The 17,685-nt window shown below is 42.1% G+C and overlaps 1 pseudogene; it reads right to left on the bottom strand.

Annotated features, from left to right (window-relative positions):
* Positions 1-9,853: 9,853 nt before the first annotated feature.
* Positions 9,854-14,364, bottom strand: LOC131752376 (prohibitin 1-like; annotated as a pseudogene).
* Between the last annotated feature and the right edge of the window lie 3,321 nt (positions 14,365-17,685).

Raw genomic sequence — 17,685 nt, 5'->3', positions numbered from 1 at the left:
TCTCTATTGCTTTATTGCCATTCAAGCCCCAAATTTTTGCAGATGGCCTGACAGAGGGGTTGGGGACAGACCCAGTAAGCACTGTGCGAGGATAGATGATGACAGTCCCATAAGTTCAGAATGATGCAGCTTTCAAGTCCGGCAGATCCTTGGTCCACCCCTGAAGCTCTGTTAGCAATAGGCTGCTTGCTAACTGGCATCTCGCTGATGAAGCGGTTGATCATGGATGGTGTGGAGTCTCCTGCCTGACTTCCATCCTTTGGCAGTGCAGTGCAGTGGGCACCTACACTGTGGAAAATAGTAGTCTCTCTCTTTGCCAGGCTGTACCAGGCGGGCTTAGGGAAGACTGTCAGCATCAGTGAAATTGCAAGTGAGCCATGGAGAGAGCCAAGTGACAGAGCTGGAGGGCGGGCAGCAAGGGGGAAATGGGAGAGCCAGTCATGGTGGGCTTGCATATCTGCTCTGCTTGCCTCTTACCAGCTGTTTGACCATGGGAAAGTTGTTCAATCTTCCTGAGTCCCAATTTTCCATCTCTAAAAGGTGGATAGTGACATCCATACAGGTTAGGTGAGGACTACATGAAGAAATGTACAGGAGAGGGCCTGGCACATAGTAGGTGCTCAGTAAACATGTTCTCCATTTCTTCCAGGGCACCTGAGACATAAAAAAAAAACCACGGGCTTCAGAGGAGACTTGAGTTTGTCTCCAGGCTCTTTGCTTTACCAAGGGTCAGTTATGTTTATTCCTCAGAACCTCACTTTCTCTCTCAGCTGTGAGGATTACATGGGATAACATAAAGGTGCACTGAGGTGCTCAGGACATCTTGCTTTCCTTCCTCGTAGGCCCACACTACTTGAGCTGAGGTAACACAGACCAGACAGGTTCGGGGAGGAAGCTTCCTGTGTCCCCCCCACCCCCCACCCTTCCTTAAGCCAGCATTCCTTTAAGAACGGTTGGCTGTACTAGAGCATGGACTTGAGGATATGGGGAGGGGGAGGGGTGGGCTGTGACGAAGTAGGGGAGTGGCAGGGACATATATACACTATCAAATGTAAATTAGATAGCTGGTGGGAAGCTGCTGCATAGCACAGGGAGATCACCTCTGTGCTTTGTGACCGCCTGGGGGGGTGGGATAGGGAGGGTGGGAGAGAGGGTGATGCAAGAGGGAGGAGATGTGGGAGCATGTGTGTATGTATAACTGATTCAGTTTGTTGTAGAGGGAAAACTAACACACTACTGTAAAACAATTATACTCCAATAAAGATGTTAAAAAAAAAACAAAACTTAGAGCTAACATCATACTGAATAGTAAGAAACTTGAAACTTCCCCACTAAGATCAGAAACAAGGCGAGGATGTCCCTTGTCACCACTGCTTTTCAAATTCATATTGGAAGTCCTGGCTAATGCAATAAGACAGAGAAAGGATAAAATGTATGCGGATCGGGAGGAAGAAATGAAACTCTGTTCTCAGATGACCTGATTGTCTAATAGAAAATCCAAAAGAATTAACAAAAGGACTCCTAGAAATAATGAGCAATTATAGCAAGATTTCAGGATAAAAAAAAAAAAAAAAAAAAACAAAACCATAATGAGATATCACCTCACACCTGTAAGAATGGCTGTTATCAAAAAGACAACAAATGGCAAGTGTTGGTGAAGATGTGGAGAAAAGGGAACACTCATGTACTGAATGTAAATTAGTGCAGCCACTATGGAAAACAACATGGAGATTCCTCTAAAAATTGAAAATACAACTACCATATGATACAGCAATTCCACTCCTGGGTATTTATCTGAAGAAAACAAAAACACTAATTAGAAAAGATATACACCTCTATGTTCATTGCAGCATTATTTACAATAGTCAAGAAATGGAAGCAACCCAAGCTTCCATCAATAGAAAAATGGAAAAAGAAAATGTGTTACACACACACACACACACACACACACACACACACACACACACACACACACACACACTGAAATATTACTCTGCCATAGAAAAGAATAAAACATTGCCATTTGCGACAGCATGGATAGACCTAGAGGGTACTATGCTAAGTGAGATAAGTCAGACAGAGAAAGACAAATACTGTATGATTTCACTAATATTTAGAATCTAAAAAATAAAACAAATGAACAAACATAACAACAGAAACAAAGTTATAGATACAGAAAAAACAGGTGGTTGCTAGAGGGGAGGGGGATGTGGGATGAAAGAAATAGGTGAGGGAGATTAGGAGGTGCAAATTTCAAGTTGCAAAATAAATGAGTCACAGATATGAAATGTACAGTGGAGGGAATATAGTTGATAACCCTGTAATATATTTGTATGGTGATATTGTAACTAGACTTATTGTGGTGATCATTTTGAAATGTATACAAATATTGAACCGCTAGGTCATGTACCAGGAGCTCCTACAGTGTTGTAAATCAATTATGCTTCAAAAACAAATTAACTCATATGGGACTTTCCTGGTAGTGCAGTGGTTAAGAATCTGGTTGTCAATGCAAGGGACATGGGTTTGAGACCTGGTCCGGGAAGATCCCACATGCCACGGAGCAACTAAGCCCGTGAGCCACAACTACTGAGCCTGTGCTCTAGAGCCCATGTGCCACAACTACTGATCCCACGTGCCACAACTACTGAAGCCTGCATGCCTAGAGCCCATGCTCCACAACAAGAGAAACCACCGCAATCAGAAGCTCATGCACCGCAACGAAGAGTAGCTCCCACTCGCCGCAACTAGAGAAAGACCTTGCACAGTCACGAAGACCCAATGCAGCCAAAAAATAAATTTATAAACAAAAATAAATAAATAAAAATGTTGGAAAATAAATGAATAAAAAGTATATGGGAGGATGTGTTATATGCAAATAGTATGTCATTAATTAATTAATTAATTAAACTAATAGAAAAAGATCATATCTGTGATTACCAGAGGCAGGGGGTGGGGGAACAGGGAAATGGATGATGATAGTCAAAAGGTACCAACTTCCAGTTATAAGATAAATGAGTACTAGGGACATAATGTACAACATGGTGAATATAAACACTGCTGTATGCTTTATATAAATGTTGAGTATAAATTCTGAGTTCTCATCACACACAAAATTTTTTTCCAATTCTTTAATTTTGTATCTATATGAGATGATGGATGTTCACTAAACTTACTGTGATAAACTTTTCATATTGTATGTAAGTCAAATCATTATGCTGAACATCTTAAACTTATACAGTGCTGTATGTCAATTATACCTCTATAAAACTGGAAGAAAAAAATTGATCATGCAGTAGGCTATTAAACCTTAACAACTTTCAAAGAATTAGTATACAGTCAACATTTTTGGACTACAATGCAATTAAATGGAAAATCAATAAAAGATAATTAGAAAATTCTCAAAAACTCTGATGAAAATTCTCATGAGTTTGAAAATTAATGCACATAATTCTAAAAAAGCTTGTGGGCTAAAGAATAAATAATATTGTACATTACCAAATATAAAATAGATAGCTAGTGGGAAGCAGCCGCATAGCATAGGGAGATCGGTGCTTTGTGTCCACTTAGAGGGGTGGGATAGGGAGGGTGGGAGGGAGACACAAGAGGGAGGAGATATGGGGATATATGTATACATATAGCTGATTCACTTTGTTATACAGCATAAACTAACACACCGTTGTAAAGTGATTATACTCCAATAAAGATGTTTAAAAAAAAGAGAAAAATAATATTGAAGACTAGAAACTATTCTGAACTAGATGATATCACGAGTATTATGTAACAGAACCTGAAGAACACATTTTGATGATAATATATGATTTAAATTAGACAACAAGATTGTGAATTCTGAAAGTAGCTGAGAATTCATGAGAAACAAAGAATAGCATAATAAACTAAAAAAAAAAGCAAAAGAAGGAACATTAAAAAAAGTAGAAATTAATGACAGACAATATAGTCATACAAGAGAGTACAAATAAACCCCAAAGTTAATCTTTTGAAAAAGAAAAAAAAAAAAACTTGTAAAATGGAAAAACCAAACTGGCAGTACTGAAAGAGAAGGGTGGGGGAGGGGAGACAAAGAAAAAAGAAAAAATATTAATAATAAAAAAGAGGACATAACTGTATATCTAGAAGAAATTCAAATGGTAACAAAAGAATATTATGAACTATTTTATGTACTATATTTGAAAAAATAGATAAAATGGATAAATTCTTACAAAAGTATAACTTAAAAAAATATAATTGAGAAACAATTGAATATCTGAATAATCTTGTAATTATTAATGAAATTGAATCAATATTTTGAAATATTCCCATGAAGAAATCATCAGGTCCAGTCAGCTTGACAGCCTAGTTCTACAAAACATTTAAGGAATTTATCATTCTGCTCATGCACAGACTTTTCTATAGAACAGAAGAAACTCTTCCTAATTCATTTTATTTTATTTATTTATTTATTTATTTATTTATTTATTTATTTATTTAGTGGTATGCGGGCCTCACTGTTGTGGCCTCTCCCGTTGCGGAGCACAGGTTCTGGACGCGCAGGCTCAGCGGCCATGGCTCACGGGCCCCGCCGCTCTGTGGCATGTGGGATCTTCCCGGACTGGGACATGAACCCGTCATGTCCCCTGCATTGGCAGGCGGACTCTCAACCACTGCACCACCAGGGAAGCCCTAATTCATTTTATAAGGCCAGCACAGCCTTGAATCCAAAACCAGACAAGGACATTTCAAGAAAGGAAAATTATATGACAATTTCACTCAGAACTTAGAATACCTATCTATCTACTTATCTATATATATACTTACATACCTGTCTGTGCTCCTGTCTATCTATCTTAAATCCAGCAATACGTTAAGAAGATATAATGACCAAGTTGGAAGTTGGGTTTAGGCCAGATGTGCAAGGAATGCAAAGTTTAAAATCAATTATTTAGAAAATCAATTAATGTAATTCACCACATTAAGAAATTAAAAGAGACTTCTGATTCTGGCCATTATGGACTAATAGGGTTCCAACTTGCTCCCCTGCTGTAAGCAACTAAAAAATCGAATGTGAGATGTGGAACAGCTGTTTTCAGACTTTGGACACAGGCAGTGCAAGACTGTGATTCCTGAAGGGGGTAAAGGAAATAAGTGAGGTGAACCTCACAACTGCCTTGGCTTTCTGCCCGTAGGCACCTTCTGGACCACAGTGTAGGGAGGGGGTTCCCAAGCAGAGCACGAGTCACTGAGTTGAGAAGATAGGGTTCAGAGTTCAGGAAGGCAGAAGATGCTGCAAGTTGTGGGACAAAGTTCTAGAGAGGGTATAGTTCCATAGAGAAAAGAGATCCAGCATTCTCCATAGGGGTCACCTTGAGACTTTGCTTGATACTAAGAGACAAAGAAGTGGGTGAAGCTCCATGAATCTGGGCAAAGAATAACCTGGAAGCTTTAAACTAAACAATTCCCAGAGCTCCACAGAGCAGAGTCTGACCAGTCAGACTCGAAAGGCCTTGTTAATCATCTGGGGTACTCCATAGTGAGACCTGAAGAGTCACACCTTAATAGGAGAGCTAAACCACCCCTAGAGCATGGGCTACCACGAACCGGCCATAAAAGCTTACAAACAAGCCTCAGAAAGATCAAACTGATCTGCAAGTAATTTAATTGCCAGCCAGAAAAAAAACCCCTCAACATCCTTTAAAATATAGACACGCAGCAATGTAACATTTGAAACATATAACATTCAATCAAAAAAATTACGTATGCCAATAAGCAGAAGAATGTGACCCACAACCAGAAGAAAAATCAGTCAATAAAAACAGACAGAATTTAAAAACAAACCAGAAATGGAAGCTATGATAGAATTAGCAAATAAGGACTTTAATGTAATTATTATAAATATGCTCAAGGGTTTAAAGGAAAACATGAACAGAATGAGGAGAGATGGAAGATTTCTGGAGACTAAAAAATATAATATACTAAATAAAAATTTCACCTATTGGGATTTATACCAGGTTAAGCACTGCAGAAGAAAATATCAATCAACATCCACACATAGAAATAGAATAGAAACTATTTGCACTAAAGCACACAGAGAAAAAAACACTAGGAAAAAGATCAGAGCATTTGGCCATGTGACAATATCAAAGCATTCTAACATATGTGTAATTGGAGTTTCAGAAGGAGAAGAGAAAGGGTGGAGTGAGGGGAAGCACTGCAGAAAAAGTAGTTGAAGACATAATGACTAAAATTTTTCAAAAGTTTGAAAACTACAAGAAAACCACTGTATCACAGGACACGTTAAAGGAATTCTTCATGTGAAAGGAAAATGATGCCAGGTGAAAACTTGGATCTATACAAAGAACACTGGAAATGGTAAATATGTGGGTAGATTTAAAATACTTTTTGTCATTTAAAAGTTTCTTTAAAAGATAGCCATTTTAAAGCAAAAACAATGACAAAGTACTGTGTGGTTTATAACATACATAGAACTAAAATGTATGAAAACTAGCACAGAGTATGGGAGAGAAAAAATTGAAGTATACTGTTTTAAGGTTCTAACAATATATGTAAAATGGTATAATATTATTTGAGTGTAGATAGTGATGAGGTAATGATGCAAGTTGTGAAACATGAGCAATCACTAGAAACAGAACAAAACAAAACCCAAAGACATATGAACCTAAAACCGCCCTAGAAAAATAATTTTTAAAAAACTCCAAAGACAGATTGCTAATAAAGTAGATAAAATGGAATACTAAACTATGCTAAATAAATCCAAAAGAAGTCAGGAAAAAGGAATAAAGAAACAAAGAAAACACAGGACAAATGGTTAAAAAAAAAAAAACCAACTAAGTGGTAGATTTAGACGGAACCATATTTATAACTGCATTCCATGTGAAAGTCCAAGAGCTCCCCAATCTAAGAGATTGTCACACTGGGATAAAAATGCAAGATTCAATTATATGCTGTAGGTTTAAAAAAACACCCACTTTAAATATAATGACACACAGATTGAAAATATAAAAGGATGGAAAAAGATAAAAAACATCATAAGAAAGTGTGGTTCTATTAATACCAAAGTAGACTTCAGAGCAAGGAATATAACCAGGGATAAAAGAAAGAGATTTTCATAATAATAAAGGGGTTAATTCATTAAGAACATAATTCTAAATGTCTAGGCACCCAATAATAGAGCTTCAAAGTACATGAAGCAAAACTTGACAAAAACTTGAAATGCCAAAAACTTTCATTTAAGATCAAGGAAACATTGTTTGGGAGGTCTTAGCCAAAGGCATAGAGATAAATAAATAACAGACAACATTAAAATAATATGGGTTTGAAAGGAAGAAACAGAACTGTCATTATTTGCAGATGATATAGCTGACTATGTAAAAAACTCCAAAGAATCTCAGATATATAATTAGAACTAACAAGAGAGTTTTGCAAAATTGCTGGAAAAAACTTTACCTATAAAAAACAATTGCAGTCACAGGTAGGAGAAAATATTTGCAAAACAAATATCTGCTGAAGGACTGTTATTTAAAATATACAAAGAACTCTTAAAACTCAACAATAAGAAAATAAACAACCCAATTAAAAATTGGGCAAAAGATCTGAACAGTTACCTCATCAAACAAGATATCCAGATGGCAAAAGAGCATTAAAGAGATGTTCAGCATCCTATGTCATTAGGGAATTGCAAATTAAAACAGTGAGATACCACTGTATGTCTATTTGAATGGTCAAAATCCAAAATACTGACAATGCCAAGCACTTACGAGGATGTGGGGCAACAGGAACTCTCATTTAGTGTTGGTGGGAATGCAAAACGGTACAGCCACTTTGGAGAGTTTGGCAATTTCTTACAAAGCTAAACATGTAATCCAGCAATCACGTATCTTGGTATGAACCCAAAGGATTTGAAAACTTAAGTCCACACGAAAACCTGCACATGAATGTTCATAGTAGCTTTATTTATAATTGCTAAAACTTGTAAGCCACCAAGATGTTTTTCAGTAGGTGAATGGAAAAACAAACTATGGTACATCCATACAGTGGATATTATTCAGAAAAAAAAAATGAGGTATCAAGCCACGATAAGACATGGAGGAACCTGAAGGTCAGTATACATGGAGTGATAGATCATGTTTTTGGATAAAGACAATATGATAAAGATATTGGTTCTTTACAAATTGATAAATTAATTCAGTGCAATTCCAATAGGATTTGTGTGTGGGTATGTAACTTGAGAAGTTGATTCCAAAATATACATGGAAGAGTAAAGGGCCAAGAATAACCAAATAACTTCCAGAAGAAGATGGGGAAACTTACTTTACCACATATTGAGAGTTATTATAAAGCCTTAGTAATTAAGACAGTATATCATTAGTCTGTAGATAGTAAATAGACCAATGGAACTAGAGAGCCCAGAAACAGACTCACATACATGTAGAAACTTGATTAATGGAAATGGAACTTGTAGGTCAGTGGGTAAAGTGTAGACTATTCAATGTATTGTGTTAGGGCAAATAGTTACCTATATGGAAAAAAAGAAATAGATAACTCACTCTCACACACACACAAAATCAATTCTGGTTGGATTAAATTCTTAAATACAAAAAGCAAAGATTAAAATATTTAGAAGAAAATGTAGGAGAATATCTTTCCAATTTAGGCAGACAGAGGGATTTCTTAGGATTAAAAAAATATTTACCAAAGAGAAAAATACTGATATTACTGACTACTTTAAAACAAACTTGTTTATCAAAACATACTTTAGGACTTCCCTGGTGGTCTAGTGGTTGATACTCCATGCTTCTACGGCCACGGCACAGCCAAAACCAACCAACCAACCAACCAAACAAACAAAAAACACACTTTAAAGATAGTGAAAAGACAAATAACAAACTGGGAGAAAATATTTGTAACACATAGAATTGTCAAAGAAGAGTAGCCAGAATATGTAAATATTTTCTACAAATCTGTAAGAAAAAGATAAATAACCTAACAGAAAAATAGCCTAAAGATAGGACAGACATTTCACAGAAAAAAAAAAAGGCCCAGAAACATAGAAAGATTCTTAATCTTATTAATAGTCAGGAAAATGCAAATTAGATGCACAGCTAGATGCCAATTTATGCCTACCAGACTGGCAAACATTAAAGAGTTAGTCAATATCAAGTCTAGGCAAGGGTGTGGAGTAATGGGAATGAAAATCTTCTGCTGGTGGGATTGGAGAGTGTTACAGCTACTTTGGAAAACAATTTTGATTACGCAGTGTTGACAAGATGATTACAAGGACTTTCAGATGATTTGTTAAATATTATAATATATCTAGCAGGGGCTTCGATTTTTCCATGATGCATGTAAGAGAAAAGTGCCATGATCCTCTTCTGATCTGTAAGAGAAGTTTTTTCAAGTATCTGTAACTTTTAGGAATACTGAGACAATTTACAACATTATAATTAAGTCAGTGACTTAAGACAAGCAACCAAATATTGGTTTCTTTGGAGGTTATTTTCACATAGTGGTTATTTTCACAGGATGTGGCAACAATTTCTAAAGTCATAGGAGTCGAACAAGACCCTGCTGCTCTGAGTTGCAAACAGTGGTGAAGAGTCACACATGTCCGCTTTACATGGGAGAACAGGACACATTCCGTTAAAAGTTTTGAACCAAACAAGCAGATTCTTTTTTTTTTTCTTTGATAGAGTAGTTAGAGATCTGAAGTGATTTTACTTTTATTTCCTTCACTTTACGCCAATCATGAGGTTTCACAGTGATTTCTGGGGTGGAAGAGGGAAGGTGATGTTGAGAATCATCGGGGCTGTGGTCCGGATGGCCCCAGGAGGCGTGGGCCTCACTGGGGCAGCTGGAAGAGCACCGACTGCCCAGCGGGCGGGTAGGTGATGTTCGGAGGGACAGCTGGTACGTGATGTCCTCTGAGGCCTCCAACTTGTGCAGTTCAATCAGGCGGCCGCCTGCAGGGGCAAGTGAGTTGGCTCTCAGCTCTGCTGCCTTGAAATCGCCCTCCGCAGAGATGATGGCTGCTGCTCAGCCTTTTCCATCACAAATCTGGCTCTCTCTTTTTCCTGCTGAGCCCTCTGTTTGGCTTCCACCACTTCTGTGAACTCCTTTCCGAAGGTCGGATGTGTCAAGGGTTATGTCATCCAGGATGAGCCTAAAGGTTGCTGCTCTCTCCATGAGGTCATCGCTCACCTGTCTGGAGACCAGCTCTCTCTGGTGATCAGTTCTCCAGCATCAAGGTGAGCCACCACGGATTTGAGGATCTCTGTAGTGATGGACGGTAGCATGTGCTCATCATAATCTTCTCTGATGCTGGTGAAGATTCGGGGAAGTGGCTAGTAACCGGCTGGAAGAGGGTGCGCAGGGTGATGTTGACATTCTATAAATCTTTGCTTCCAGTGATTACTGGCACGTTTACGTGGTGGAGGGCGGTAAACAAAGATAATTGGTTTCTGTACCCAAGGGATGAGAAAGTGAGTCCCTTTTCCTACAACAATGTCCTGCACTCCACAGAACGGGTCAAAGGTGATAGGATAGCTCTGAGCCCAGCATCTGTATTATACAAGGCAGAATTTGCCATGCCTCCTGCAACGGCTAAGGCCAGGCTAAACTTGCCTAGGGACTCAAACACTGTCTCCTTCCACACCTTCGCAAGCCCTGGCTCCTCCCGGGCTCACCCCGCTTCCCCTCCCCGCAGGAGGCAGCCGGTCCCCTACATTCTCACCTGTCAAGCAGATTCTTTGAACCACTTTTGTGATGTCGAGTATTGTCCTCTTAGAGGCTGTGCGGGAGCAGGGAACAGCTCTCACCTCTGAGTAATGAAAAAAATACTTTTCAAGCCCAGGCTCTGAAATTTCATTATATGACATTATAAGAAAATAGCTGGTGGAGCTCTGTTTGACTAGAAGATGGAGAGAAGGCCGAATAGGATTTTAGTTAATGAAAGTGCAGTAAGAGGAATACATTGTTTTTTGCTAAAAATTAATAAAGTTAGGGGCTTCCATGGTGGCACAGTGGTTGAGAATCCGCCTGCCAATGCAGGGGACACGGGTTCGAGCCCTGGTCTGGGAAGATCCCATATGCCGCGGAACAACTAGGCCCGTGAGCCATGGCCGCTGAGCCTGCGCTCTAGAGCCCGTGAGCCACAATTACTGAGCCTGCGCGTCTGGCGTCTGTGCTCTGCAACGAGAGAGGCCGCGATAGTGAGAGGCTCCCGCACCGCGATGAGGAGTGGCCCCCACTTGCCGCAACTAGAGAAAGCCCTCGCACAGAAACGAAGACCAAACACAGCCAAAATAAATAAATACAAATTAAAAAAAAAAAATTAATAAAGTTGGATGTGTGCATTCCCTCCAACTTTGCAGCTCCTCTCCCAGAGAAGCGGAAACCCTTCTGTCTTCACTCCAGCCTCACAACTCCACCCCCAGAGGAACCCCTCCATCTGCAGCAGAAGGTATGCCTTACGATATTCATAGCCATAAACTGAAACAGGCCAAATGTCTATTAAAAGTCGGATATATAGGGCTTCCCTGGTGGCGCAGTGGTTGAGAGTCCGCCTGCGGATGCAGGGGACACGGGTTCGTGCCCCGGTCTGGGAAGATCCCACATGTCGCGGAGCGGCTGGGCCCGTGAGCCATGGCCGCTGAGCCTGCGCGTCCGGAGCCTGTGCTCCTCAACGGGAGAGGCCACAACAGTGAGAGGCCCGCGTAACGCAAAAAAAAAAAAAAAAAAAAGTAAAACTGTGGTATAGTTGTACAATAGAATACAGCAGTGAAAATGAACTATAAATGTACACATAAACATGCATGAATTAAAGAAATATGTAGAATATATATATATATATATATATATATATATATATATATATATATATTTGGCCATGCCATGCACCTTGAGGGATCTTAGTTCCCCAACCAGGGATCAAACCTGGGCCCCCTGCAGTGGAAGTGCAGAGTCCTAACCACTGGACTGCCAGGGAATTCCAAAATATGTAGAAATTTTTTTAAATCACAGGGGAATTATACAAAATGATTCCATTCATAAAAAGTTTTGAAATAGGTATAAGCAAATAATATACTATCTAGGGATGCATATGTGGGTATTAAAAAACCATTAAAAAGAAAAAGCAAAGGAATGATTAACACAGAGTTCAGGATAGCAGTGGGGGAAGGAGGAAGTGGCTGGGGAGGGAGATGGTGCTTCTGAGGTCCTGCTCAGGTTTTATTTTTTAGGCTGGGTGTTGGGTGGTGGGTACAGGAGGTGTTCGTTTTATTATTTTCCAGACTGTACATATACATCCTATATATTCTTTCATATATATGTGTGTGTGTATATATGTATGAAACATATATATGTAAACCAAAATGTTGTTTATAAGAGTGAATGCGACGTGAAAGTGTATGAACTTTTGCTGTGGAGTGAAATCAGGAAATGTTGCCCTGCTTGGGATGAGGGAATGAAGGGATGGTTTGTCTTGGGTTTTTGGTTTTGGCTGAGAAACCATGGAACATGTCTTATGCTGACAGGAATGATCCAGTGGAGAAAAGGAAAATGGTGCTTTGAAGGAGAGAAGGAATAATGTTGGAGCAAGTCCTTGAGAGATGAGAGAGGGTGATATCTAGTGACAAAGGAATGCTTGGCTTTTGAAAATAGTAAGGACGTTTTCCCATTGTAACACAGACAGTGACTCTTGGTACAGGCTCCAATGAGTATGTAGGTTGAAAAAGTGGAAGCTGTGAGATAGTAGTAAATATATGTCTTGGTCTTTGGCCCCAATTCCAAGCACAGAGCTCCTAGAACCCTTCCTTGTAAATTCCTATGTGATTTGAACACCAGGAGCAGCTTTTGCTCTATTGAGGCCACTCTGGGTGGGTGCCTGGTGGCTCCTGGTCTCCAGAAAGACTAAGCTACGATTAGAGGCTTTGGAATTTTTACCACCCCCCGATCCCCGCCCCCCCGGCTCCACTTCTCTAGAAGGGTGAGAGGGGTTGAAAATGGAGTTAATAATTGATCATCCCTGCGTGAAGAAGCCTCCATAAAATCCCACTAGTATGAGGTTTGGAGAGTTTTCAGGTGGCTGAACACATCCACATACCAGGAGGGTGATGCACCCCAACTCCACGGAGGCAGAAGCTCCTGTGCCCAGGACACTCTCAGACCTCGCCTTGTATTTTTCTTCATCTGGTTGTTCATTTGTATTTGTTTAAATCATATCCTTTAATAAACTGGTAAATAGAAGCGTTGCCCTGAGTTCTGTGAGCCTCTCTAGTAAATCAGACTCAAACCTGGGAACCTCTGATTTGTACCCAAGCTGGACAGAAATTGTGGGTAACCTGGGGCCGTACTACTAGGGATTGGCATCTGAAGTGGGGAGTAGTCTTGTGGGACTGAGCGCTTAACCTGTGGGATCTGATGTCACCTCCAGGCAGATAGCATCAGAATTAAGTTGTAGGCCAACCAGCTGGTGTCGTGGAGAATTGCTTGGTGTAGGGAAAATCCCCACACATCTGGTGAAGAAGTGTCACAAGTGAAGTGTTCTGTGTGACAGTAAGGGAGAAACACAAGGGAGGGAGAACTGGGTATTTTCCCCCATTACAGAGGTCAACTGCCTAAATTGTCTCTATTTTCAATGAAGCATAAAGTGAGGTTCTCTACTGAAATGTGTGTGTGGGGAACACCGGGGAGGTTTGAAGCGATAAAGTCTGAAGTGTCATCCAGGAGAGCAGCGAGCAGGCTTACAAGGGACCTGCAGGAAACCGCGTATTGTGCTGAGAGACGGGAACATTAAGATAAAACTGGTCAGCCCAGTCGTGTGATTTCACCCTAGCAACATTCAGGGGATCAGGCACAGGCACAGAGAGGTCTGGGTCTGAACAGGGCTGGGTTTGCCAGGCCATGAGATGAAGCGAGAAAAGGGCGCAGAAGTGGAGGATCCTGAGAAGGAAACAGTTTAATTACTGACCATGGAATTTAGGCTGAGTGAGAAGAAAAATGAAAGATGGGGGAGGGAGTAATATTAGTAAAACTAGCGCTGAATTTAGTGGATTTGGGATCTTAATGAGGTCAAAGACTTGTCTCAGTGTGTGGGGTACTCAGGGGAGCTGGGAAGTTAGTGGTCAGAGATTACTTGTTTAGCAGAGGCGCAGTTACTGGTGACGACAAGTCTAAGGTTTGCGTGCCTGGAGGAAGTGAGATCAGGAGCCTGAGAGAGTGATGGTAGCCCTCAACCCAGGATAGGGCTGCCTACCTCCTGGGGGCAATATGTGTGGGGATGTTTAACGTGGCCACGGCTGTGGAGCGGGTAAAACGCTGGTAATTAGTGGACAGAGTGTAGAGATGCCACATGTCTTGTAATGGGCTGGACTGTCTAGCACAAAGGATTGTCCTACCCTGATGGCAATAGAGCCTCAGCTGAGAGACACTGGGCTAGGGTATTGGATGGGTCACCTGCATGAATGCAGTCACTGATGACAGGAAGAAGATCGAGAGGAAGACAGAGGAGGAGAGGGAGAGCAGAAGAGAGCCATGAGGGAGCAGCTGGTAGAACTCGGTAGCAGTTTCAGTGGAGCCGGAGGTTTGGAAGCAAAGAGGAATGGGAGACCGAGGGCACATACCCCGAGGGAGAGAGCACCACACGGGATAGCTGGGTTTCACATAAAGCAGAGAGGTCAAGAAGCATTTGAAAAAGTGGAGGCTATGGGGCTTCCCTGGTGGCGCAGTGGTTGAGAGTCCGCCTGCCGATGCAGGGGACACGGGTTCGTGCCCCGGTCCAGGAAGATCCCACATGCCGCGGAGCGGCTGGGCCTGTGAGCCATGGCCGCTGAGCCTGCGCGTCCGGAGCCTGTGCTCCGCAACGGGAGAGGCCGCAACAGTGAGAGGCCCGCGAACCGCAAAAAACAAAAGTGGAGGCTATTGGGCATTTTCCTGTCACAGACGGGGAGTTCCAGAGGGTACATTAGAAGGTGGGCCAGTAAGGATGAGGAGGAGGGCTGGCCAAATGAGAGCATGCCCGGAGTAGCTGGGGATGAGGACTTGGGCACGGATACTTCTGGAGATCTAAAGTAAAACATCAGGGATGGCCGCGTGATGGGTGTAGCCTTGGTGGTCTCTCACAGGAAGGTGGATAATCAGTTCAAACTATGGTCCAGAATCCTTAGTGCACGGATCAGGAACTTCTAGGTAACCATTCCTTGAAGTAACTCCAGAGGGTTCAAGTTTATCTTTCACATTTATTAGAGTACTCCTTGAATAATTTATATGGATTCAGTCAAACCCAGGAAAAATTCAGAAAATCCTACCACACCTCTATTGAATTTTGGAGAAGATTCAGCTTCCAGGTCCTTCAGACATTCATGAGTCCAGGCTGCCTGACAGAGTCACCTCATCCGGGAAATTCTGATTTCTATGGGCAGAGTAGGCTGAAACCATGCAGAATCGAGTCCTATGGGCTAGAGCAGTGCTTCTCAACCCTTAATGTACATGTGAATTGCCTGGAGGTTTTGTTAATATGCTGATTCTGACTCAGTGGGTCTGGACTGGACCCGGGTTCTCCACTGCAGAAAAGCAGTGTACTTGAGTGGAAAGAGTAGAAGCCTTGCAACTGGCTAGGTTCAAATATGGGTTTTCCTTATGCTGTCTGTGCGTTCTTGGGCTACTAACCACTCAACTCCTTAGGTGTAAAGCAGGAATAACGTCATAGGCTGTTGTGATAATTAAATGAATAGCCCGAGGAGCACACAGCAGGGGCACTGTAGGAGGACTTCTCTTTCCCCTTTGTCTTGTCCACAAAACCCACTGCCTTTCCAGACTCAACGTGACACCTTTTCGTATTCGTGGGCATACTGGCCTTCTGTGGTGTCTCAGCTGCCTGCGAGGGCAGCTCTGTGGTGCCCACTCATTGACGCCAGTGGGAGAGGAAGGCACAGGAGTCTACTTCTATCTTTGATTAGGGCCAAGCTGGCTCCCCTAGCTCCCCTTAGCTTTTATTTTTTCAGTTTTGTAATCTGAAAATCCCAGTTCCTATTTGGGTGGATAATCACTGGCCACCAAGACTGAGGGTCCTAGGTAGACCAAATGGCTCTTCCTCATCTAATTTCTTCCCTGCCCTGTCCAATGCATATTCCTTTTCCAGTGTGGGATGAGTAGAGCAGGCCTCCCACCCTCCCTCTTTGGAGTCTTAGTGACTTTGGTAACTTTATCCCTGAGTCCACCTGCCTGCAAGGCTATAAGGACAGCCTGGTGAGGCCTGTGGCTTCCTCTGCATGGCTGCAGCTTCAGAAGCACCTGAAGGTTGCCCAGGCACTAAATCCCACTAATCACTGGGAGTTAGGGGTGTGAAGGAAACAGCCTGGCGGTCAACGGCTCCCCTGAGGCCCACTAAGGCCATTAGTATTTCATAGAACCAGGCAATTCTTTCTGAGTGAAGGGGTCCCGGGGTCAGGGAGATCAATGTAGATGGCTCTACGCCACTCCTCAACAGCCCGGGGTGGTACATTCTTGACTGTGTCCACAAAGCCCTCCCAGTGAGGGCAGGGCTGCAGGGCGCAGGTGCGCCCATCTAGCCTTTGGAAATGAATGCCTCCCTCACCGAGTTGGGATTGAGAGGAGGCCCCGCTTAACCTTAGCTTTTCCCTTGGCCTTGACAAGAGAGACTCTTCACACTTCCCAGTGTAGGAACAAGGTATGATCCTCTTTGGGAGGATTTTCCTTTTGGGGAAAGGATCAAAGGGACAAGCTTGAGAGGGCTCAGCAGTTCTCTGGGTTTAGAATCCATAAGGAAATAAGTAGCTGCCTGCCTCTAATCTACCTCTTGGAATGCATAGCCTGGAACCACTCATATTTATTAGCGTGGACTTCTGCACACTTAGAACAAGGTCCACATCTGGGTGATAAGAACTTCAGGAGCAGATAATAATGGGAAAGAAAAAAACCATTGTCCCTCAGTATGTTTGGTATCCTTTCTACAGGTAAAACCAGTTGCTTTACCAGATTTGAGTTGGTGATCAACTTGTTATAGTCTATCAAAAACCTATTTAGACTGGGGGGAACATTCCCCTTCGGCTCCTGTCCTTGAGAAGAAATGAGTTGTAGACCATTCCTACTTAGCAGAGAGTGGACAGGCATTGACAGACCACAAATGACCTCCACTATTTTTTAAAAATACTTAATCCAAGAGAGGTCTTTTGAGTTTGTGGAGGGAAATATTACTTGGCTAGGTACCAAAAGGCCAGTGGAGACGGGGGAAGGGTCAGGTTGAAGGTGCAAAGCAGAATAGGTTTGTAGAAAACGAGGTGCGCAGTCACCCAGGCTCCTGCTTGCTTGATGCTTTAAGATGGAGAGTGTGTGTGCACAAGCAGTGGGGGCAATTCCCCTGCAGGTCTCTCCCCTGTGCTCCTGGTAGAGAGAATAGGGCATGTTCTCCCTTCACAGGCTTGTCTCCATGCCCCAGAAGCTGGGGCTGGCACCGCTGCCTGGGAGCAGGTGTGGTTATGCTCTCTGACAGTTAAGGACTTGGCCCGTGGACCTGAGCTCAAGGGGAATACATGGGAATAAATGTACATGCAAATACAAGAGAAATGTATGATGGAGAAGGGTGGACTATGTTTCTGCAGAGCAGATGGGATTCAAAAATAATCTCCCTATTGGGTGTAAGACAGACTACAAGGA

This window comes from Kogia breviceps, chromosome 1, assembly GCF_026419965.1.
Source record: "Kogia breviceps isolate mKogBre1 chromosome 1, mKogBre1 haplotype 1, whole genome shotgun sequence".
Lineage (NCBI taxonomy): Eukaryota > Metazoa > Chordata > Mammalia > Artiodactyla > Physeteridae > Kogia > Kogia breviceps.
This window is presented reverse-complemented; position numbering and strand designations above follow the sequence as displayed.